The sequence below is a fragment of the Canis lupus genome, chromosome 35, assembly GCF_011100685.1.
Source record: "Canis lupus familiaris isolate Mischka breed German Shepherd chromosome 35, alternate assembly UU_Cfam_GSD_1.0, whole genome shotgun sequence".
NCBI classification, from domain to species: Eukaryota; Metazoa; Chordata; class Mammalia; order Carnivora; family Canidae; genus Canis; species Canis lupus.
The window spans coordinates 16,992,653-17,018,756 of NC_049256.1; the positions used below are offsets into that span (position 1 = coordinate 16,992,653).

General features: G+C 41.5%; 1 protein-coding gene across 12 annotated transcripts in view; it reads right to left on the reverse strand.

The window, feature by feature from the left end:
• ATXN1 (ataxin 1) overlaps positions 1 to 26,104 on the reverse strand; it is a 406,723-nt gene that overhangs the window by 235,636 nt on the left and 144,983 nt on the right. For 11 of the 12 annotated variants that reach the window (XM_038584226.1, XM_038584221.1, XM_038584214.1 and 8 more), the window contains one exon: positions 11,344 to 11,472. The exons of the other annotated variant lie outside the window; for it this stretch is intronic. The gene's annotated coding sequence lies outside the window, so the exon portion shown is untranslated. The remainder of the gene's footprint in view (positions 1 to 11,343; positions 11,473 to 26,104) is intronic. 12 annotated transcript variants of the gene reach the window in all.

A 26,104-nucleotide genomic window follows, 5' to 3' on the forward strand; every position in this document is an offset into this window, starting at 1 on the left:
TGAGCCAAAGAAATCAGGAGTTGGATGCTCAACTGAGTGAGCACCCCAGGCACTCCCAGACCGACTCCTGTTTGTCCCACCCATCATCTCTATATCTCCTTTCAAGGTACTTCTCCTATGAAACTCATCCTTACATCTACACAACCCCAGCCATCCTCCTTTCCTCTCAGCACTCACTGACTCACACTTGCTCCCCTGCCCACTGCAAATTCTCGGTCATATTTTGTCATATATTGCTCCATAAATGCCTCCTGGGGGTTGGTATTATGTCCTCAGCTAGATTTTCATAACTTTAGATTTAAAGACTGTTGCAAAAATAGTACTGGGTTGCCTTGTCCCAGCACCCGGCTTTCCTTTATGTTCAAGTCTTACATAATCATGGGACAATGATCAAAACTAGAAAGTTAAGCTTGGCCAACACTACCAACAAAATCGTGGAATTTATTAGGATTTCACCAGTTTTTCCACATGTCCTTTTTCTGCTCTGGAAGCCAATCTAGGTTTTCACAAGACATGAACACATTCTGTCCCTTTAGTCTCTTCCAATCTGTGCAGTACCTCTATCCTTCCTTATCTTTAAGACCATGACACTTCCGAAGAGTACTTGTCAGTTGGCTGTTTTCTGGAATGTTCGTCAACTTGGGTTGGCTATTTTCTCTTGATGAGAGTGGGATTACACATGAGTGGGAAGAAGAGCACAGCAACAGTGCCTCCTTCTCAGCATTTCCTATGAAGGGCCACACAATGTCAATATGTATTAATGCTAAAACTTGATCAGTCAAGGCGAGTCTGCAAGTCTATCGGGATTATCCAGATAGAGTTACATATTTCTTTTTGTAATTACTAAATATTTTAGAGGTAGATACTTTAAAATTCCACAAATATCCTGTTTCTACCTAATCTTTTGCCCACCAATTCTAGCATTCACTGGTGGAACCTTCTTGTGGCATCCATTGCTATGGGTTCTAAATGATGCCTCACCGCTATGGGTTCTAAATGATACCTCTCATTTATTTATTTATTGGAATTCTTCCATAAGGAGAATTCTTTTGCCCTACTTATTTATTCAATTATTTATGTACTTTGGACTCATGGAGATTTATTTTATTCTTTGGTATCTAATCCACTATTTTTTCATCACACAAGCTGTTCTAACCTCCAGCTAGATTTTATGCTGTGTCAGAGTTGAGATGACCACGTTTTATACATTTTCCCACGTGTCTAAGACAATGACAGGGACACAGTAGGTGTCTGATTCATTGATTGATTGATTAACTCGTCATTTGATAAGTAATGTTCAAGGCCTTGTTAGGTGCCAGAGTTACTACAACAAATAAAACAATTCCTTCCTTCAAGGGGGTTTGCAGTCTAGTTAACAGAGACTCGTGTGTATCTACAAATCCTTGATAAAAGTATTTGGAAGAGTAGAGTGATAGCTCAAAGGGAATATAGTAAATTTTACCGGAAAAAAGGAGAGTAGGGTGATAGGCAGAAGAAATTTTCTTAAGAAAAACAGTGGTCTGTGCCCTTTTTACTCCATTGCTCTATAAAATAATAAAAATAAGTGGGCATATAAAATATCTAGAGACAAATACTATAACACAGTTAACAGGTAGAGCCTGCCTCTGCATCTTCTAAACTAATTCTTAAAATCAAACCTCAACAGCACGCGTTTTAGGAAGATTTAATGTAGTAAACACAGACTCTTTATATAGTGACTATATGCTTTAGGAAGAAAATTGGAAAGAGCTAAGGTAAAAAAAAATCTAAGGAGCCATTTGTCTTAATCCAGTTTCCAAATCCAATTTCATAGTTTTTATGTCTTCACAGGGAATAATGAAGAGCAAATAAGAAGTATCATCAATCAAAGATGGACTCCCCAAGTTTCTGTACTTAATTCAATTTTCTTGTACTGCTCCTACTGTATTTTTCGAACAAAGCTGTTCTTTTCTGCATGTGATAGTTCAGACCTGCAAATATCCTCAGGAATAACAAACAAACAGGGCACATTTTCTGTCACAATTTACACTCTGTAACATTCTTTATCCAAAGCATTTTGAACTCCAAGCAAGCAGAGACACATCTAAAATACAAAAATACCCTGCCATATTGCAAGAGCTGCACACAATAGAGATTTTGTATTTTTAGACAGTTCTTGACACTTAAACCTGTTAATATTTAACTCCTACTATTGTTCTAAATGATGAATAAGCAAATGCTCTCCTGCACACCCAATGTTACATCATGCACTTTGGTTGCAACAGTAAATGCTGCAGAGAGGAATTTTACTTTCCCGGTTTCCTATCACCCTTTCTAATTATTGTCAGTGTGTCCTTTCCATGTTAGGGTGTACACAACAGATGCACATATGTGTTGCGTCTGTGGCTAGCCCCACAAATGCCCACATATTCACGGTGTGCACACAAATATGCCCATATGCATGCAGATTCATCCCCATGTTCATATCCACTTAGAAATCTAGCTTGCTGCACTGCCTGATGAGTCTGTAAATACACACAACGGCATGCAATCCAGTGGATTTCCTTTTGTTACCTTTGGTAGGAGATTAAGATAGAAAGCTTTAAAAAAAAAAAGCCAAGAAGACACTTCATGGCATCTGTGATTAGGAGACAGAAGCCAATGAGACACATGGGCTGCCGCATAAGGGGAAGTTCAGCGCACCAGCCCACACTTTTTTGTGAGGATTTACTAGATTTACTTCACCTTGCCTACTTGAAGTCTTCATCCTTCAGCATCCTACTTATCTTCCTCTTGTTCCTAACCCACAGACTCTTCCTGTCTCTACCCAGACCTCCCGAAAGGAGGATTATTAAATGAAACAAGAGAGCATTCTTTTTTGTTAGACAGTTATTCAACACTTACTCAGAGAAAAAAAATTATATTATAAATTATATTATTACATATAATATAAATCATATTATAAAATGATGTGGTGTATAGCTCAATAGAGAGTAGACAATTCTGTTACAGAACCCACTGGGAAATTTTTGGAAAAAATCCCATACAAACAGAAGAATTTCTGGGCCAGAAAAATGAGGAGCAGGAAAAAAAAATTCATGAATATTTTAAAATTTTTTCACAGATTTTTCCTGTCCATGACTGATTCTCCATGGGTATGATCACAGGTGATCACTGCCCCTGACACCTTCCCATACAGTAAGCACGGTGCATATTGACAGAAATAGCAGGGAGTGGATATCAGAGTTCACGGAACATTGTTTATTCAGTACCTCACTTGATTTTTTTTAAAAAAAGATTTTCTTTATTTGAGAGAGAGCGAACACATAAGTGGCAGTAGGGGTAGAGAGAGAAGCAGACAAGCAGGGGGCCTGATGTGGGGCTTGATCCCAGGATGCTGAGATCATGATCTGAGCCGAAGGCAGATGCTTAACCAAATGAGCTACCCAGGTGCCCCTCACTTGATCCTGACAACACTCAGTTAGATACAATTATCTCCATTTCATAGATTACAGAAAAAAAAATCCCTCATATTTTAAGTGATTTGTCTGTGGTCACAGAGTCAATAAGTTGCACAACTGAAACTCCATATCAGAATTTCTGATACCAAATATCATTTTTTTCCATAACATGAATTTTATTTAATTTTCCTTGAATTCATTCGTTCCATTTTTATAGTGGTAGGCTATATAAACTCTGCTTATTGCCTAAAGACTGTATATGCCTCTAAATGAAACTAACCCTTTAAGCCTGCATTTCTTTTTAAAGTTCTCTCTTTTCTGGTTAAACTAAAATGCCCACATTCCTTAGCACCTGCTTCCTTTTTCCCCAAAACCTCCCTTTTGAGAGATCTGATGTCCTATTATCGAATGATATGATTATGTCTGTTGACAAATCTTTGCTTTTTTTAAAGACATTATTTATTTATTCATGAGAGAGAGAGAGAGAGAGAGAGAGAGGCAGAGACACAGGTAGAAGGAGAAGCAGACTCCATGCAGGGAGCCCATGTGGAACTCGATCCCAGGATCCCGGAATCACGCCCTGAGCTGAAGGCAGATGCTCAACCGCTGAGCCACCCAGGCATCTCAAATCTTTGCTTTTTAAAAATTATTATTCTTGCACACATTGCTCAGTATTTTTTAATTTTAACCACTGCTACTTCCATGTTCTTTAAATATTTATTATTTACTTCAGAGAGAGAGAGAGAGAGAGATCATGAGCGGGAGGGGCAGAGGGAGAGGGAGAGAGAGAATGTCAAGCGGACTCCATGCTGAACAGGGAGCCTGACGTGGGGCTCGACACCATGACCCTGAGATCATGACCTGAGCTGAAACCAAGAGTCAGGATGCTTAACCCACTGATCCACCCAGGCGCCGTTCTTATCCTAATAGCTATCACAGTGGTTACTTCCAGTCCAGAAAAATCTGAAGAGTTCTTCATTTTTATTCAACCGCATTTGTCTAGCATGCACATTTCTTGAATTTTCCTTTCTGGTCACTGTTATTACGAAGACCCTTGAATCAAGCAGAAGGGCTGTCGGCTCTTCCTGAGCCATTCAAAAGGTGCTTTGGACGGAACCACTTCTCTGCAGAGTACATTCCGATGTCATAAATACTGAACATGATAGAATCCTACGCGGGAGGCAAAAGGAAAAAGTAGCTCTAAACAGACAGATCTATTTATGTGCCAACACAGCCTGATAATTAGACCACTAGGAAAAAGAGAGAGAGAGAGAGAGAGAGAGAGACTATCCCCAGATGACAGCTTAATGGGACATTGGGCGAGACCCCTCTTCGGCACGTGTGTAGGAGATGCTTCACTGTGGTCAGCCTAGAGCTTCTGGAACGGCAGTCCACACTCTCAACCGCAGGGATGATCAGACTCCGGGCATACCACCCCTCCCTTCCTGCCGCCCAACTCCGCTTTCCTGCTGTTTTAATTGGATTATTTTGGAATCTGCTATTTCTGTCTCGCTCCTTTCCCCAAACTGTCATATAAGTACTGCAGCTTGACTATTACTCAGCTGCCAAATTTCACTCCAGAGACGGCTGTATTTCAGTGGCAAGTGAAGTGATATTCCCTCTGCGCCATCTGAACACTAGCTTAAGGGGTTAAGCATCTGGAGAGGGGTGGGGGGAAGCCTTTACGCAGGAAACGAGTGTTTTTGTTTTATCCTGTCTTATCACCATTACTGGAGGAGCCGGTCATCAGCTCCACCTGAGCATGAAGGGGGGAACGTAGCAGGAAACACTTGACACATACACTCAAATGCACCAAGAGAGGACATAAAAGCCAACTAGGGCTTTTCCCGGGTTCTTTTCTACAGGGACTACAAAGCCTTACAAGATCTAGAATGTAAGATGATGATCATTTTGAGAAGGGCTGAAGCCTCAGAGAATAATAACCCATTCACGTTACATACATAAAACTTGGAGGCACAGAGTAAGCGGGTACTTTGTTCCAAGCCCCCCGATCCCCAGGCCGAGGGCTTTCCTCCTGAACTTGGGTTCAGCCATAGACACGCTCAGAGGATCACGTCTCTGCCCCTGGGACCAAAGACAGCCCCAGCTTCTAAAGCATGTGATATAGCATTAAATTTCTCGTTCTGTTTGGTTAACGTTCATCTGTGTTAGATACTCAGGATTTAAAGTTGATCTCTACGAGCAAGAAACCAGAGTGTAAATAGAGGGAGAAGCAGAGTAGAAATAGTAGCAGTAAACAGTGTCGGGCCAGGGAATGTGTAAGGGTTTAAATGCATATAATCCTCGCAGTGACCTGCTGTGCTCACTTGAAAGAACAAAAGAAAGAGATAGAGAAGACAGGATCTTTCCGAAAAGAAAAATGCAAAGACCAAATATAACTACCAGGCCCTAGAAACTACCTTCCCAAATTTTACTAAAACATTTAATGAAAACCTAAATTGGAGGGGGTCTTGAGTTAGGGAGGCACAGAGTCTAAATGACCTTCACGTTCCCTTCCACCACCAAATACTCCGTCAGAAGCTGTGATTTCTAACATTCTACAATTTAGAAAACATAGCTAAATGCTTCATCTCATCAGATAAACTCTAAGAGGGGGAAAAAAGCATTAATTTGGAAAGTACCACAGGATAGCGACCCTCTCCTATCTCTCCTTCTCCTCATTGCTTACACTAGGACCAGTACAGTCTGCCAACATCAAAAAGAGCATTGGTGTAGCAGAGGACACAGAAGCAATTCAGCATTGCACCTTAGGGGTTCAAAAACAAAATGGCAGGCTTCAGTGTCAACTATTTTCTCATGTGTTTTCCTCCATCAGGTGACACAAGAATCTACTTTATTTTACGAGGTAAAAGAACTATGTGAATGTCTGCACACCGACACAGTAAATCACATGATTTGTACAGCTTTCAAAGAATAAACTGTTTTACATGGAAGTCTGGTAAATTATTTTAGAAACTCTAATATACTCCAAAATGGTTCTGAAAAGCTATGCCTACATCTAAAACACCATGTACTCTTGAGTCTTTGTCTCTATGTTTTTCATTTTGCCATGAAACACATCATTAAGTGTTTCAAAATAAATACCTTCCCCCAAACTGGCTATGAATTATGGAGGTTTTTTTTTTTTTTTTCAGGAACTAGAGTGGAAAACAGAAGAACATATTTATACTGAAAGGTAAGTTTTGAGGAGATCTCTATTTTAAATACCTAATGAATAACAATAGGGTTTTCTTTAGCACAGAAATGTGTGCTGCAATGCCCAGTATATGCACGTGTTGGATGGCTGGCTGGGTTGGATTGGGCAGTGGGATAAGCAACTTAAACTGGACATGTCAAAGACAGAAAAAGCATTTAGGTAAAGTATGTGGTAGAGGTTTGAGCCCCAGAAGGAAGCAGTTGACCAGAGAAAGACAAAATAAAGAAAAAGGAACCCACCAATCCAAAGACAGGAATGCAGCCTTTACCAAACCCATGCTGAAAGCCAAAGAAGACAAAAGAAATCTTTGAGTGTATTTTATTATTTCACGAATAGATGGGAAGAAGGTAAGAAGAACCACAATCCCACAAACAAGCAGAGTGTGGAATGGCACCCAAAACTGGAGAGGCCAAGTTGTGACAACCAGAGAGACTACTTTGATCTGGAACTTATACCCATTTAAAGTTAACCAAGTGAAGTTAATTATGCTTGTGCACAAAAGGTAGACATAATTATATACTTAATCTCCCCCAGTAACATGAACGACAGTGGATAAAGTAAGAAAAGGGATGCAGTTAATCAAAATTAGGGTAAGCTAAAGAGGTCCTGGTGAAGCAATCACCCCCATTCTTCTTTGGGTGGCAGCTGAACAAAGAAAGTACCACCATCTACCGTGCGCCACCCACTCTTCTATCTAGCACGTTAATATTGTCCCAGACTACAACATACTCATTTCACAATTGCTTAAAATATGGCTTGCCAATAGCAGGCGCTATTTAGATCACCTATGTGGAGATGAAGAGCCGCCAGAATGTTACTGGCCTTGACCATGTGCCTCCAAGCAGAGTTCCACACTTGTCCTCTCTTCACTTTCTACTCCATTCCCAATCCCATCCTGCTATCAGTAAGCACAACCTCACCGCCAATTGCCAACTGTTCTCTGGTTCTTTCCGCCTTTCAGATCAATGGGTCTTTCTCCATTGGTTTCTCTCATTTCAGATGCATTCTCTGCCTCCTTTTAGAATGGCCCAGAATGGGGCGCCTGGGTGGCTCCGTGGTTAGCGTCTGCCTTTGGCTCCAGGTATGATCCCGTGTTCCTGGGATCGAGTCCTGCCTAGGGTTCCCCACAGGGAGCCTACTTCTCCCTCTGCCTATGTCTCTGCCTCTCTGCCTCTCTCTCATGAATAAATAAAATCTTAAAACAACAACAAAGAAGGCCCCAGAGTCCAGCTTCATGTTCCTCCAAACTAAGTCATGATGCTCTCAACTGTATCTCCCTTTGAAATGTGAACTCCATTAGGGCAGGTCTTGTTCCATTCCAAATCTCTAATGCCAGAACCGTACTAGTACATAGTAGCCTCCAAAAGAGGTATTTGCTGAATGAATAAATGGGTAATACAGGGCTGAATGGAGTTAGAATTTAAAGGCATGGTCTCAGCTTCTTATGATTCAAAAGCCATGCTTTCCCCTTTGCACCAGCAGAGTCCCAATCACCCCACAGGCCCCGCGGGACTCTATGAATTGAGTTTTCAACAGTGGTTTTGGCCTGGTCTTGCAGACAGGTTTCCTACATGATTGCAAAACTGGTTTGCTTATGGAGACAATCAAAACGTGCTGGACCACAGGTGTGAGGCCACAGCAAAGTTACATATGGTTAAATATTCCCCCACTCTTCTGCCTCCCTAGAGACACTCATTCTGGTAAGCCCTAGATAATCAACACGTCTGCATTTCTGCACACCAGCCAGTGATTTGCAGCAAGAGAACTGTTTCTTCCTCTCTGTTTGAGTTCCTATTGATTCTGTAGTTTAGGAGGAGTCCAAGTGCTATCCAAATACCAAATGTTCCATATGGTACTGTTATTACCGTTCTCACTACCATGACGTCCAGCCTTCCTACCTACACTCGTGAGGTGCCTCACTGGAGTCTGGCAGGACATTATGAACTCTTTTCCTGACCTCTATTTGCCAACATATTTGCTTTCCTCTCTCTCTTTATGAACTTACTAATTTTATCAAAATAACACATGCATGTGTATAAATATGAGTTTCATTTTCTTACTCGCTCTTCCAATCATGTATAGGGGAATAATTTATGAGCCATTACAGAGGAATTCTTAAGCTAAACTGTCTTAATTAGGAATTCAGATGTTTTTCCTTTTATTGAAAAATATAGAGCTGTTCAAATTAGACTGTAAATGTGGGCCAAAACAAATGCGTGGCGACAGACACAAGGGTTGCAGAGTAGCCAGTGAAAGGCATTAGCCGAAGCCTGTCAAGTTGCCTTGTGTCTCCTTGGATGCCAAATAATCCTTTGCCTCTTTTGCCTTCTATTTTTCAACTGTCTGATGTAGCTACAGGATTGAGGAACCTCACAATCCTACAGGTTTCCCTTCTGTGTTTATGTGGGATGAAGCATATGTTTCCTAAGAGCTGGGGGGTGGGGGTCTCTCACTCTACCTTCTCATTCATTTAATTAGGGGAAGGAAGCTTATTTATAATGGGGGAAGAGATGAAGCTGGTAGCTCATGCACAGTGTCAGACAGAGACTCTCCATGTGCAGCTCAAAGAGGCCAGCAAGCTTGCCTGACCTGAGGTGCTCACTGGAGCACAGGAGCAAGGCAGCCTGCGCTCACACAGTGACAGATGTCATGGCTCTGTGGTGAGCGGGTCTCTCTGACTTGCAGGACTGCAATGACTTCATTAATTCAAACTAAAGCCATTCAGAAATATATTACATTTTGGGGAGATACCAGAGGAGCATGAAAAGAAATTGGGAAAAGAAAAAATAATTTTCAACATTTCATATATATTTTGTTGCAACAACACCCTATGAGATAGGTACCATTATTATCTAAATTTTATAATCTTAGACACTCAAGATGTAAAGTAACTTGCCCAACGTCACACCCCAAGAAAACAGCGAAGCTGGAATTTGAATCCAAGCAGTCCGGAGTCTGCAGTCTTGTCTACGGTGATCTACAGCCTCTGAATCATATAGAGCTACAATAATTATATTGAATCATGCTCCCAATGTCAGATGGGCACATATATGCATAGATATACACACATAGATATGCTTTAATTTCAGTATAATTTCAGATCCATGTTTAATGTGAGCCATCTATTAAATACTTTTATTCTTATTAAGAAATGAAAAACTGGGGATCCCTGGGTGGCGCAGCGGTTTGGCGCCTGCCTTTGGCCCAGGGCGCGATCCTGGAGACCCGGGATCGAATCCCACGTCGGGCTCCCGGTGCGCGGAGCCTGCTTCTCCCTCTGCCTGTGTCTCTGAGCCTCTCTCTCTCTCTCTGTGACTATCATGAATAAATAAATAAAATCTTAAAAAAAAAAAAAAAGAAATGAAAAACTGTGTTTTCCATTGCAAAGTATTGCTATCCAGTGATATCATGATTGTCTAAAAATACCTGGCTGAAAAAAAGGGGGAAAACCTAAAACTCCCTAGGACCCCTTCCCTTATTGATTTAAGTATTATTTTTCAAATGTCAAAAACTAGTAAGTTTTAAGCATGCTACTGTCTATTAGAGGAAAGCTCTTTAAAATAGTATGATTTATAAATTTACAAGTAAATCGCTCCCTGCAAAAAAATAACACATAGGATACCATTTCTTATAATCAATTGGCAGAACTCTATTTTCAAAATTCCTCAGCACTGGCAAAACTGTATGGAGACAGGTACTCTCATATACTGTGCCTCTGGAAATATAAACTGGTATGACTTTATTGGAAAGTCATTTGGCAAGAGGAAGTATCAGAAAGTCTTAATCCTTGAAAACTTTTAAACTCTCCAATTTACAGGTAAGGGATAAGTATCCCAAGGAAATCACTAGTAACGGCACCTAATATTAAGCTATAAGAAAATATTCATGAAAAAAAAAGAAAATATTCATGGTAGCATAAAAGCCAAAAAATTAGAAATACCTTAAATGTCCAACAGAGGGGATCAATTAATATATTTTAGGATATGCATTCAATGCTCTACTACATATAATCATTAAAAATAATGCTGTAGATATATATCTGCTGGTATGAAAAGAAGTTCATTATTACATTTTTAAGAGGAACAAAAAAGTGAGGTAATAGTATATAGTGTATTGTTTCCTAATACCAGGTGATGGTAGTCTCTCTAGCTGAATTTCTTTTTTTTTTTAATAATTTTTTAAAAATTATTTATTTATTTATGATAGTCACAGAGAGAGCGAGAGAGAGAGAGAGAGAGAGAGAGAGAGAGGCAGAGACACAGGAAGAGGGAGGAGCAGGCTCCATGCACCAGGAGCCCGACGTGGGATTTGATCCCGGGTCTCCAGGATCGCACCCTGAGCCAAAGGCAGGCGCTAAACTGCTGCGCCACCCAGGGATCCCTCTAGCTGAATTTCTGAACACCATCATTGGAATTATCTTTCTTATCAGTGCCTTATCATCCATCCTAATCAGTGATCTCAAAATAATTAGAAGCTATTTTCTTTCCCCCAAAAAAATGCAAGGGTTCTATTTTTACAATACAGAGAAAGAATAAATAGCTGGAGACTATGCGAACCTATAGATGTGTATTTATGTTGTGGGTCTGCGTGTGTGTGAGAATAGATACAGATACATCCCCATAACTACTTTGGGAATGTTACACTAAATGAGAGTTATTTTTGGTTAAAAATTTTGGAGATATTTACCTGTACCATGTGCTTTCATCACAATGGAGAAACATAAGCAGTCAGTTCCTTCCCAGCGGATCTTTCCACACAGATTTTGCTTGAGTAGAAGGGGTGGCAGTAGAGAAACTCAATGTAAAATGCCTAGACCTGTAATTATAAAAACAATTTCCTACTGAGTTAGGCAGCTTTCTGTGCCCTTCATTCACATTAGCTGAAGTCACGGAAAAGAGAAACATACTTGCATAATCTCTCTCTCATAGGCACGAGCATGCACACATACATACACACACACACACACACACACACACACACAATTCTTATGGCAGATGTCAAAACCTCAGCAAGCAGACCCATAGCAGGCCCTCATCTCCACAGTGAGTGGGGTTCTGGCCAGAGTTCATACCTCATCCCATCCTAGCCTCAGGGATGTTACCATCAAGATGATGTCATCATCATCAAGATGATGTCGTTCCTTCCCATCCTTTCCTAATGATTCCAAAACTTCAGAGAAATTAAAAAAAAAAAGCTCTCCCCCAGAAAATGTCTGAAATATTAGTGAATATGATGGTCTCTGAAGATTCCTTCCAGCCACAGAGTTAAACAAATTCAGCACCTGTTTTTACCATAACAGCCTGGCTTCCAGTTTTGCAACTATACATGCCTCTCTGTTGATGACTCAGGTACAGCCCGGTATTGGGGATAAAATTCAAAGTTATCACTAACATTTACCAAACACTTACTACGTTCTTAGCTTTATGCACGTTACCCCCACTGTACTGCACTCTGCAAAGTAGCTAGCAATCATTAGTATCTCTGCTACTGACAAGAAACCAGAGAGTTCAGATAGCTAGCAGATGTTAAAGCCAGGATTTAAGCCAATATTGCTCACAGAGGCCATGCTGATAATTTTAGTACTGTACCATCTCTCCAAAATTGACCTTGCTATCAAAACGCCTGTATTCATTAAATATCAAATTGACATCATCTTATTTTTCCCCAGAATTGATATGTTATGTAGGTCTTAGCATTACTAACTCTTTTTGGATGTGGCTGTCCTTTGATTTTAATTCTCAAGCTTGGGATGCCTGGGTGGCTCAGTGGTTGAGTGTCTGCCTTTGCCTCAGGTCGTGATCCCGGGATCCTGGGATGAAGTCCCACATCAGGCTCCCCACAGGGAGCCTGCTTCTCCCTCTGCCTATGCCTCTGCCTCTCTCGTGAATAAATAAATAAAAAATATTAAAAAACACAATTCCCAAGCTAAATTGAACTCAACATGTTCCTATTTCAATCAAGAGTAAATTCATAGTTATTTTAGTCAATTAAAAATGCCAACTAATCCCAAATCCAGATGCCAAACCACAAAGGAAAAACCTAAAATCCAAGTCCTCTCTAAATGGTTACATTTTATTGGAAAGAAAACAGATTAACAAAATCTGAAGCCATATGTGAATCCCTAATTTAAGACGTGGAAGTCAAGAAAGGAATTTCTCTATATTATGTCTATGGTTTTAAAAAAATACTTAAACATATCTACCTATTTACAAATTCTATATACTACAGGTTTTAGAATCACTGCAACACAGAATAGGTGTAAGCGTATCAAGGAACCAGTAAAGTTATTTATGGGTCACACACTAATTTCCCTTTTGGACATGTGTGTATGTGAGTGTGTGCATTTATTTGCACTATTCTGGTGATATCTCTGTGTTTTCATGCATGCCACTTCCTTTGATTAGCATGCCTTTTTCTACTTGCCAACTAGAAAATGCCTATTCATTCCTCAAGGCCAACCTCAAACCTCAATTCCTTATGATATCCACTCCCCCCAATCTGGTGTTTTCTGGAAATCCAAGCAGTGGATTCTGCTCTCTCCTGTTTTCCTAGCTCAGCAATGGGTGCCAACATCACCCTGACATCTTCCTCTCCCTAATGATGCCCCACACCCACCCAACCGGTCATGAATTCTACCAACAGCACACCACCCTCTACCTCTCCCCTACACCACCCCCCTGCTCTAGGGCTCCAACTAGCACGACTCATCCAGACTACTACAAGGACCTCCCAAATGGTCTCCCTGGTTCTACTCCTGTCACCCTACAGTCCATTCTCATCCTGCCCATCCTCAACTCCTACTTATGGTAATGCAATGGTTTTCCATCAAGCTAGGTTCTTAATGTGGCCTCCAGGGTCCAGTATGGTCCAGTCCTTGTGCTCTTTTTTCCAGTCTGCACTCTAGCTTTTCCAGTTCACTTTTAATTCCTAAAAAGCACTTTACTCTCCTAGGCCTCAGGACCTTTGCATGTGATCTCCTCATCATTAAGACTTCTCCCCAAATCACCCACCTTCTTCAAATGACATGGTATTCTTTTCTCCTTCAGATCTCAGGTCAGAGTCCTCTTCTCTCCGGGGGAGCCCATCCTGCTCTCCGGGGGAGCCCATCCTGACCTACATGGCCAGGTCACTACCTCCTACTCCATGCTTTGATGGAAGCACTTTCCCTTTTTATACTAGACACCTTTATAATTTTACCTTTTTTTTTTTTTTGCTAGATTCGTTGATTAATGCTTATTTCTCCTACTAATTAGTAAGCTCCAGGAAAGCAAAACTGTGTATGTTCTTGTCCACCCTTTTAGCCTCAATATTCAACACATGCTTGGCACATGATAGACACTCTGTGGAAATCTGCTGTATGAATAAATGAGAAAAGGAAGGAGAGAAGGAAGGAAGACCATCCTTTATCATAATTTAATTAGCATTTGCTGAATTAATTTGTTGATAGCTTTTCAACACACAGAATATAAGGTCTGTATTCCTTTGGACAGCAGGTGAGGCTCCTTGAGATCTGCCCCCAGGCAGCTGTGTCACTGCTCTAGCTGCCCTGGATGCTCAGCATCTCTGAAACCCTGTGGCTTCCTTTTTTTTTTTTTTTTTCTTTTTTTTTAAGATTTTATTTATTTATTCATGAGAGACAGAGAGAGGCAGAAATACCGGCAGAGGGAGAAAAAGCAGGCTCCTTGCAGGGAGCTTGTTGTGGGACTCGATCTCAGGACCCCGGGATCACGCCCTGAGCTGAAGGCAGACGCTCAACCCCTGAGCTACCCAGGCGCTCCTTCCTGTGGCTTCCTGATCTGACCAACCTTGCCTCGCCTGCCCTTGCTTATCTCTACCCGCTAGTCTACTCTGTCCCCTCTACACATCATCTTTTCAAACTCCTTCTTCAAGTCTCAGAGATAGGACTCATTTCTGTAAAGACCTCTCTAATACTTCCTAGGAAGCTGGTGCCCTCTTTCCCCATTTTTCTACAACATCCAGTACTTTCCCTATTAAGGAATTATCATGTTTTCTTGTACTTTTATCTTACATTTTGCCTTAAATTTAAGTCCCTTAAGGCAAAGGACTGTACTATCTCCAGAGTTTATTTTTATTTTTATTTTTTTTATTTTATTTTTTTTTAATTTTTATTTATGATAGTCACACACACACAGAGAGAGAGAGAGAGAGAGAGAGGCAGAGACATAGGCAGAGGGAGAAGCAGGCTCCATGCACTGGGAGCCCGACGTGGGATTCGATCCCAGGTCTCCAGGATCGTGCCCTGGGCCAAAGGCAGGCGCCAAACCGCTGCGCCACCCAGGGATCCCTATCTCCAGAGTTTAGCACAGCAGCCTATAACACATAGTCTACAATTCAATATTTGTTCAATGAACAAAAGAACATACATATACATGTATATACACACGCATATACACATGTGTACTTGCATATATAGACACACATATCTATTATACATATAAATTTCATATGTTCAAAGTTTCAGTTGAATATTTAAGTGTTATTAGCATAGTATATTTTAATTATTATTATTTAATTATATATAATGGTTATAAATCCATCTGTAAAGTGGGCATAAGAACACCTCCTTTAACTGTGCACTTGGGGAAATTAAATAATATAAATAAAATGTTTAGCACAGAGCTCAGCATTTTAGAAGCACTGCATAAATATTAACTGCATAATCATTATCACTATCAACATTGTCATTAGGGCAACCGAGTTGAATTTATAATCCATGCTCCAAATTTAATAGTTTTATTGGCCAACGTTTTTTTCCTATTAAAACATTAATTAGCATTACCCTCTCAGTTAAGCCATAAAAATGGCTGAAGTTTACATCTAGCAAACTAGGAATAAAGAAGAGCCTTACTCACTATAGCTAAAGGACAAATTATTTCGGTAATCTCTCATATATGTGTAGAGGTATGAAAGCATCAACAGAAAAGAAGCATTTCTATATAAAAATTGTCTATAAAATCTAAATGATTGAAACAACAAATATTATCATTCCAATGCTATAAACATTTAGCTGAGATAATTAGGAATGCTTACAATAAATTATTTCTTTCACTAAAAAAACAAGATAGAAATACATATTCGTCCCTTTTAATCACTGGACAGAGTAATGTGACTTGATAAATACGTATCACATATTTACCTTAATGAATATGCCATAAGATGCTTGAATTAACAGCAAACACATTTCATGTGTCATCTATTAGATGCCATTCTGATTTTGAATTGCTGAAATTTAAGGAAATAGACTATGCAAAACGGAAAAACAGGCAAGGTAACTTTGCAACAGTTTTTTGGAAAAAAAAAAAAACCGTGAGAATGAACTGTTTACTACAATTGCTACCAGTACATGCTTGAGCAGAATGAACTGGTAATAATTTATCCTTTACAAAGCAAACTTATAAGTTGGCCCTTTACTGCTCTTTCTCTTGCATACTGGCCAAATGTGCATAATGAATACTAAAGTATTTTGTACACTGTAAAGTGCTGAAATATAACATACTAGCACCATTGCATTTTATGATTTCTATTCTCAGTTTACCTTTAGCTCTGTAACACATGAAAACAAGTCAGGGGGCACTTGGGTGGCTCAGGGATTGAGCGTCTGCCTTTGGCTCAGGTCATGATCCCGGGGTCCTGGGATCGAGTCCCACATCAGGTTCCCTGCAGGGAGCCTGCTTCTCTCTCTGCCTATGTGTCTGCCTCTTTCTCGCTCTGTCTCTCATGAATAAATAAACAAATAAAATCTTTAATTAAAAAAGCAAGTCAGATTTCTAATTGAGGTTCACCCATCTTCTGAAACGTACCAGAGTTACAGAGGGAAAATATAAAAATGCTTAATTCTTAACTTCTGTTTTACTGCTAGAATATTAAACTAGTTTTAGAGTTATAATTCTATTCATCGGCCACAAGCACTGAGCACTTTAACATGGTGCAAACAGGTTGTTCTCTGGAACATAATTGAGACAGAAAGGTAGAACAAATTGAGCAAAAAAAAAAAAAAAGTCTCAATTTACTTAGATCAATGTTATCTGAATTTACTATTAATTTCATTCTTATGATGCTTGTGTTCGTGTCATAAAATCCTGTGAAATCTTAGGAACTTATGAGGCAAAATGCCTCCTTCCTTATGCTGGTGCACCATCAGTTGGGGATGTCCTTCTCACTCATTCAGATGTTACTCTTGCTTTAAGATTGAGCTCAGATATCACTTCCCCTGTGACATGTTCCCACACAGACCCTATCTGTCCTGCAATGTAATGCTCCCTTCTCTTGACTGGGAGCCCCCGAGAGTCACTGACCATCTCTCTGCATTTTCCCTACCAGCCTACACAGTTCCTGGCACACAAAATATTCTCAGTAGATACCGGCTCGATGCATCAATGAATACACCCACTTTGATACTCTCAACCCTGTGGCAAAAATGCCACTAATTGTGATCTAAAGTTAAAGGTTAAAGTAAAAAAAAAAAAATTTTTTTTTCCACTTTTTAGTGAAATGAAACTCTTAGCATTTTCACTTCCAGATGCATTGACATTACATAAATGATGTTGAGACTATTTTAGAAAACAGCCATGCTGCACATTTTCCTGTCTGAGAATTAGTCTGAAAAATACCACGCTGCACAGGGGCCTCCGGGGGTTCTCATGACCCACGTTCAGTGGGGTATTGATTGCACACACTCATTTAATGGAAATCGAGAGTCAAGCTCCACCTCCGCAAACCAGATTGTCACACCTTTTTCTAGTTCAGCTGCTTAAGAATAAGCTGCTGATTCTCTGGAGACGGCTGCCCTCCCCTCGGGCCGGCAGGCACTTCAGGGGTGATGCATCCCCGCAGCGGACAGCTCTGGTCCTCAAGCACACCACCAGCGCCCGCGTACATCTTCCACTTTTATTGTAATCCTTCCTCCCACATGGACCAGTTTCTCATATATCCGCTGTTAATTCCGCAAGACTGAACCTTTGAGCTGGTGACACTTTGCCTGGCTGTGTAACAGATGACATCATCACACACATGCCAAATCCTACCTCACTCGAAAGGCCATATTTTGCTTGGGAAAGAACAGTGGGCAGCAAAAGAGCAAGTTTCTCGTAATAACCTATCCAAGCTGACTGTCCACATTTGGAACCATTCGTCACTGTGGGGGGCAATAAATATGGATTTTTCAAGAGGTCACCAAGCCTTACTTGCTGGGTCCCCTTTCTTCCTTGCCCTGAGATTTTTCTAGGCATTCGCTGGAAGGGGAGAGTCTTCCCTTCCATCTGTGTCTTTCATCTCATTCCACATAGGGAATGAGATAGAAGACAGCATCATCCTATACCCCTCGGCCACCCAAAGGACCCCAGGGATTTCACTGCCAGACCACACCTTCCTTTTTTTTTTTTTTAAGATTTTATTTATTTATTCCTGAGAGACACAGAGAGAGAGGCAGAGACACAGGCAGAGGGAGAAGCAGGCTCCCTGCGGGGAGCCCGATGTGGGACTCGATCCCGGGACTCCAGGATTACGACCTGAGCTGAAGGCAGCCGCTCAACCACTGAGCCACCCAGGTGTCCCCAGGCCACAGCTTCCAACCACTCCTGTGTGATATCAAGACCTTGGGGACTTTACTTTGAAATGGGTAGAATGTGGAAGTAACAAGAGAAAATTCTGGGTTACCTTATTGTACATTATCACCTTGAAAATACTTGTACTTTTAAAATGTAACAGATCACATGGGGACTATAGTTAACACTGCTCTATAATATATATGAAGGTGGTTAAGAGAGTAAAACTCTGAGGTCTCTTCACAAGTAAAAAAATATATATATATCTTTTACTTTTTTTAATTTTTAAAATTATATCATTAGGAGATGATGGATGTTAACTAAACTTATGGTGATCATCTCATGATTACATAAGTCAAACCATTATGCTATAACTTCTAAACTTATATAAGTGCTATATGTCAATTATATCTCATAAAAATGGGAAAAAATTTCAACCCAAAAGATATATATTTGTATCATGCACAATTTGAAACCTGCAAAAGAATGCATGCAATGTGTATATAATCTATGAAGCTGGGCAGCCCGGGTGGCCCAGCAGTTTAGTGCCGCCTTCAGCTCAGGGCGTGATCCTGGAGACCAGGGATCGAGTCCCACCTCGGGCTCCATGCATGGAGCCTGCTTCTCCCTCTGCCTGTGTCTCTGCCTCTCTCTCTCTGTCTCATGAATAAATAAATAAAATCTTAAAAAATATATCTATGAAGCATATAATCTATGAGCAACAACAGAATGCTCATGAATCTACCATCTTATTTAAGATATTACTAGCATTGCTGCTATTTCCCCAAGCTCATCCCCTGCCACTTCTCCAGAGGTGACCACAACCCTGAATTTTGTATATATCATTCCATAAAATATACAATTTAATTTTGCATTCTATAAACCGTTCTACCATATTACATATAGACTTCTGTGGCTATTTTTTTTTCATACAAGGCTAGTTCTAATATTTAACTATGGTGTTGCAAATACCTGTTCTTTATTCATTTTTACTCCTGTATAATATTCCCTTATTTGAATTTTTCAATATTCTGCTTCTGATAGATTTAAGAAGCTTTTAGTTTCTAGTGTTATTTTTAATTTTTTTTTCCTATTAGAAACAATGCAAGTGGGATCTCTGGGTGGCGCAGCGGTTTAGCGCCTGCCTTTGGCCCAGGGCGCGATCCTGGACACCCGGGATCGAATCCCATGTCGGGCTCCCGGTGCATGGAGCCTGCTTCTCCCTCTGCCTGTGCCTCTGCCTCTCTCTCTCTCTCTCTCTCTGTGACTATCATAAATAAATAAAAATTAAAAAAAAAAAAAAAGAAACAATGCAAGTTTTCATTAGAAACAATACACAGGGGATCCCTGGGTGGCGCAGCAGTTTAGCGCCTGCCTTTGGCCCAGGGCGCGATCCTGGAGACCCGGGATTGAATCCCACGTCGGGCTCCCGGTGCATGGAGCCTGCTTCTCCCTCTGCCTATGTCTCTGCCTCTCTCTCTCTCTCTCTCTGTGTGACTATCATAAATAAAAAAAAAAAAAAGAAAGAAAGCAACAATACACAGAAGCCAAGTTTCTCTGGGGTACTGCCTACGAATGGACTAGCTGGATCACAAGGTACGTGAACACGCAATCTTCCACAACACTGCTGAGCTGTTTGTAAAATGGCTCTGCCAATCTACACTCCTATCAGCAGTGCACATCATCAAGAAGGAGATCTATTTAATCTAATGCTGGGTCGGGTTTTTTTGCATTATAGGCCCAAGTTATGAATATATTCAGAAAGAAATAAACATCTTAGACCTCACTAACTGTAACAAATGAGAGCTACTTCCTAGGATAGGTTTATTTCTCCACCTTCAAATGTGGCATTAACCAATAACTTAGACTGGATGAGGATAAATAATCTAAAGTTCCCCCTTGCTTTTTATTTCCCAATCGTTTAATTCTTAAGCATGGTGGCTGCTAAAGATGTCATAGAATGCTCTAGAATACGTTAGGTTCCAAAGACCAAAACTGCCCACCTGGAACATGCATGTAGGAACCTCAAATACACAAAACTATGGCAAATTGAGAGAATTCTTTATTTCCTTCAATATTAGAAACAGAACAGATAACCAAAAGAGAGGAAGAAGAGCCTTATTAGCTTTTAGTTTAGAATGGCAAAAATTTTAAAACCTTTGTAATTAGATTTTGACAGGTGTTGGGTTAGAAGGAGAGGTTTCTTCCCCCTCTAAAAAGACCAAGCTCAGAGCTTGAGGCTACTGACCTTTGGTCCTGGCTCAGAGCCTGAATGCCACACCCAGCCAGTTCTATATCTTTCCCTCCTGGGAGCAACAGACCCAGCTGGGTCTGAGTGTAGAATAAGCAAATAAAGGGCATGAAGAGAAGCAAAAACAGACAATGAACAGAACCTCTTATTGCTGGAACAGACACAAGAGGCAGGACGACTCCAGAGCAGACACTGATGTGAATCATGAGGGGAACTAGTCTATTTTCTACAACTAACACGAACGGAGGTACGTGAAACATAGTCAGCTTTTGGCAAATATTGTCATCAATAGTTTTGATTTTCTTCCCCACAGCATCCGTTATGGGTAATAACCACTATCTGATTTTTAAGTAATCCTGACCATGTTTCTGCATTCTTTCTCCATTCTGGTCTCTTTCTTACTAGTTAACCCCAACAAGCAAGGAAATGTCTGAGAGGCAGGCAGCATGGGGGGGAAGGAAAATCAGAGGCCTTCAACTATAAATGGAAGTCCCTGAAACATTAGATGTGATAAAAAGTAAAGCAAACAACCAGATGTTATTAGGGCCTGTTAAGTCACTATTAGAGTGGTTCCTTTTTTTTTTTTTTTTTTTTTTTTTTGGCATCTACAGTGACGTCTTCTGCTTCTTATTATATTCTTCTCTCACTGTTTAATTAAGTAGGGCCTTATATTAACCATACTGGTGGTGCCTTCACTTTCTAAGCCATTAAGCTGGAGCCTAGCCAGGCAGCGTAAAAAAGAGCGAGCCTTTCCTTCCTGGTCAGGAAAGCTCTCTGACTCCCATTTATTTTCTGCTGAAAATGAACAAAGCAATCCTATTTTAGTATTTAGTATCTAGTGCTCGATGACCGCAAAGATGACGGGGTTAAAAGATGTGTCAGCAACCTCAGGTGAAACTCCCAGATTATGAGATAATCTTCAACATGGGCAAGAATGTTAAAATTACATTGTATTTTTTCATTTTTCTTTTTAAGTCATCTCTACACCCAGTGTGGGGCTCCAAATTCACAACTCCGAGATCGAGTTGCACACTCTACTGATTGAGCCCCTCAGGGGCCCTTAAAAATCACATTTTAGGGACGCCTGGGTGGCTCAGTGGTTGAGCCTTTGGCGCAGGCCGTGATCCTGGGGTCCAGGGATCCGGCCCCACGTTGGGGCTGAGCCTGCTTCTCCCTCTACTTATGTCTCTGCCTCTCTGTCTCTCATAAATAAACTAAATCTTTAAAAAAAGATCACTTTTTATTTATTTAAAGATCTTATTTATTTATTCATGAGAGACACAGAGAGAGAGGCAGAGACACAGGCAGAGGGAGAAGCAGGCCCCGTGCTGCGAGCCCGACGCTGGACTCGATCCCAGGACCTCAGGATCACACCCTGGGCGGAAGGCGGCGCTAAACCGCTGAGGCACCCACTCGGGCTGCCCTAAAAAAAAAAAAAAAAAAAAAAAAAAATCACATTTGTAAAGGATCCCTTGGTAACACCGTTATGTAAAGATGCTATGAAAACACAATCATTTCCCCCAACTACAAAAAACTCTGATTTAAAAGGACTCTGTATTCCGATGTGATGTCACAACTGTGTCTGGCTTTTTATCTCACGACTAGAATACCTTTTCGGGAGAATTACTGCACGCTGTGGTTAAGTGCTTAATGAGGGACTAATTAGTCCTCCTCCCAAGCCCTTAAACTCCGCAGGGAAATGAGGTCAGAGCCCACTTCCAAGCCTACAGCAGCAGATGGAGGAGGTTGCCGCAGCGGCACAGAGGAGCCCCTTTCCCGAGGGGAAGCCCGTATGACGGAGGACCCACCTCCAGCACGGGCTAGGCCCTTCGCGGTCAGGCACCGGGCACTTAAAAGCGAAACATATTTTTTAAGAAAGGCTTGCAAAGGAGCTGTTCCAGGCAGCGGGACCACCCAGCCACGCGTTCCTCCAGGCTCCTCCTCCCCGGGCCTCGCGGCCACGCCCCCGCCCCCTGATTGGCTGCCCGCGCCGAGGGGGCGGGGCCGGGCCGCGGCTGCTCCGCCTCGCCCCCCCCGCCCCTCCCGCCCCCCGCGCGTCCCGGCGCCCGCGCGGGAGCCCGCCTGCCAGTGGCTCCGTCCAGCTCCTCTTTCTCCAACAGGCACGGCGAGCAAATGAGAGGTTATGAACACCTCCAGTGGAAGGAGGCTCTGTAAGGGACCTTCGTCAGCAGCCAGTGTCCCGAGAGTGTAGGACGGATGTGCGCACCCCCGCCCCGCAGCCCTGCTGGGCGTGCAAGGACCGCACCTTCTGCTGGTCACAATTATGACAGCAGGGCAGGAAAAGGTTTCCTCGGGAAGGAGGCCTCTCGTGTTTATCCCCTCATAAACATAAAACTATTCCCAACACAAGGGAAAGTACATTCCTAAATGCAGTGCTGCCAAACCCACGGGGAGAGAGACAAGGCTGGAAGTAAAACCTTTGTGCTCCCCAACCTGATTCAAGTTTTAGTAGGAAGCCAGGAAGGCACACATCTCTGGCCAGCACAGCAGAGAGAAGCAGCTGAGTTCTCCACAGTGCTGGAAACAGAAGCAAGTAGGCCAGGATTAAGTAAAAGCAGTGGAGTCCATCCAGGGTGATGTTTGGATGCACCACTCTGGATGGTGTGCACAGCTTGTCACACCTTGCAGGGGCTGGTTGCCAGTGTAGCATGGTCTTAAGACCACAGCCCTCCAACAACTCCCTGTTCCTGTACCTCTGTAATTAGAATCTTTCCTTTGGCTTAAAGATGATCTTCCTCTTTAAATATGAGAATAACAGGCTACCTTGGAAGTGGAATAAAAAAAAAAAAAAGAACACACACATACACAGAAAGAGAACAGGTTTTGAATCAAAGCTAAATATTAATCTTACTTTTACCACTTTCCAGCTCTGTAACTTTGGGGAAGTTATTTACTAGCTTGACTCTCAAGTCCATCAGCTGTGAAATGAGACAAACACCTGTCTCAGAAAGTTGGTGCAAAGCTCAAGTTCAATTATGTATAGAAAAGTATGTGGCCCAAACCACACACAGAGCAGACATTCGGACACTGGTTTTCCTCTCCTTTTGTACAGAGCAGGTCAGAATAAGGGAGTGAGTTAGAACAGCATGATGACACTGGCTTCTGGATATGGAAATAGTGTGAAAGTCAGTAAAGATGGGGATGGGGGCAGCGGGAAAGCAGGGGACCCCGGGGCCCGGTAACAGACTGTTTCATAAACATGGTGAGGTCAGCTCTGCTCCAGGGCACATGGTAGCTGCAAGTTGACATGTATGTGCAATGCTGACTGGCTGGCAAGAATATAAATGTAGAGACCGGCCTCTGCCAAGGAGCCACACCTCACCCCTCCCAAAGCTCTCCCTTGCTTGGTGTTCTCCTGGGGCGATGAGGTGCTGGAGTGCATCTGAACATCTGTACTAGAGCATCACCTGCAAGGGAATGGAAGCAGATGAAACTTTGACCAGATGGCAGGGGGCAAGCCAGCAGAAGATACCAAGTGCAATTTCCAACTTGCTGAAGCCCAACAATGGCAACCAGATTCTACTGACCCACAGGCCAGGTGAGTGGGGTTGGAGATCTCCCTCCTGAGTTACCAAGGACTGGCCCCACACCAAACTGTGTTGCCAAAGATGGATTTCTTTTCTTGTGCATCTACACCTTCATGCTTATGGATCATCCCTTATCTCCCACTGAAGAGCCAGACGTCACTGGCTTCCAAAGCACTAACTGAGCAATTTCACACTCACTTAGGTGAATGAACCACACAGAGAGGGCTAAAATGGTAGGAAGGGAGGACCTCTAGGTCAGGCTGATGAAATATATTTTTTTGAAGAGAAGACTTTTGAAGTCCAGAAGACTAATAGGCAGAAGACAAACCCTCCAAAATTTCCCTTCCTTAATTACTGCCCATAAGAACGAGCTTAACCTGAATAACAAAAAGGGAAGAGGTGTTTTTAGTAATAAACAGTAACAGCTAACACAGGTAGCAGTGACATTATTTAGAAATGTTAATAGGTCAAGACTCCAGCCCTCTGTTCCCCCGTAAGACTTACCTGGAGCCCCACTGGTGTGCACAACATGGGCCTGGGCGGGGGGTGTCATGGACCGGACAGTGTTTACTGCTGCTATGTTACTGGGGTGACTTAAGCAGTTTTGCTTTAACAAAATTCCAAAATGCAAAAAGGGTAAACAATAATGGAACGGTACACAGAAATCTTGTAAGTGGTTTATTGTGCTTTGTTTTTCCCTTAGGCAATTGAAATGGTAAATGGTAAATGAAGGGCTGTTCATTTCTATTTAATAATCAAGATGAATAATCTTGAGATCATTCATTCTGTGTATTATCTGTAATAAATGTTTTAAATTCCAGTTGACCTTTCCCTAACCCCCTGGTATACTTTTGGGCTTTTCATCCTTCCTTTCTATGATGAGCTGCATGCACAAAGAATATGATACAATTCTAATACTAGTCTGAGCAAAACCACAATGGAAGGTAAATAAAAGCATCATACAATGCTTCCCAAAGCCAAGGGAAATGATTTTGGAGTATACACATCGCTGATTATATTCCATCAGTACAGATAATTAAAAGTTGACTATATAATAATATTAAACAGCAGGCACAACTTTTTGAAAATTTCTCCCTGATATTAGCAATGCAAAAACACCGACTTGAATGTTCAACGCTAATCAAATTCATCTCTTCTTAAGAGCAGTGTATAATAAATGGGTAGCCTAAAAGGAATGCTTTGAACAGAATGCTTCACTATTGTCTGATTATTCTAAATTTAAAACTCCAACAAAGGAAAGGATTATTCTTCTCAAGGTTCGAGATTCACAAGGATTTGGTAATGAAATTCCTCTAGGAGAGCAAATAAAAAAATTGCTATCTACAAGCTGCCAGTGTTTTATGTCTGTAGTGTTTTTAAATCAAAGTCACCATTCATTCAACAACAAATGTTTGTTTGAATAAATGAATGAAAGAAAAGGGCCTCCAAATACTTTACAAGTGTAATCACCTATAAGTTATGAATCAGGCAGCAACTTTCATCATCCCCAAGTGCACAGGCTGAGACAAGTTAAATATCAGCTCTCACCAAGCAGGCCAAAGCCAGACCTGGAAAGTGAAGCCATGTCCTTTGATGCTTAGAAAATGACCCAGCCTCGAGCCTGTTGCTTAGCTGCCTCACTGCAAACTCTTAATTCAATTTGGAATGCATGTTATCTAGGCCAGGTGAGGTAAGATTAAGGAAGCATAACAAAGCCAGGCTTGTTCCTGAAATTACACAGGTAGTCCAAAAAAAAAAAAAAAAAACCACAGGAAAAGAAAAAGAAAAACCCCATCAAAGTGCTAAAACTGAACACTGAACACGAGATTCCTAATATTAACGTCTTCACTCTAATGAGGCACCAAGAGAAAATTGGTCAGTGCCAGCATTGATTTTATACTGAGAGGAAGAAAAAAAAATGTGCCTGCAGGATACTGGATGAGAGGTGGAATCCAAGGTTCCCCAGGGGGCTACAAGTTTATTCTTCCAGCAGCACTGCTAACACCCATCTTTTTCCATTCTGACCTTCTAACAGGAGGCGGTGGAGAGCCAGCCAGACACTTAAAAATCTATTTGTTTCAGTA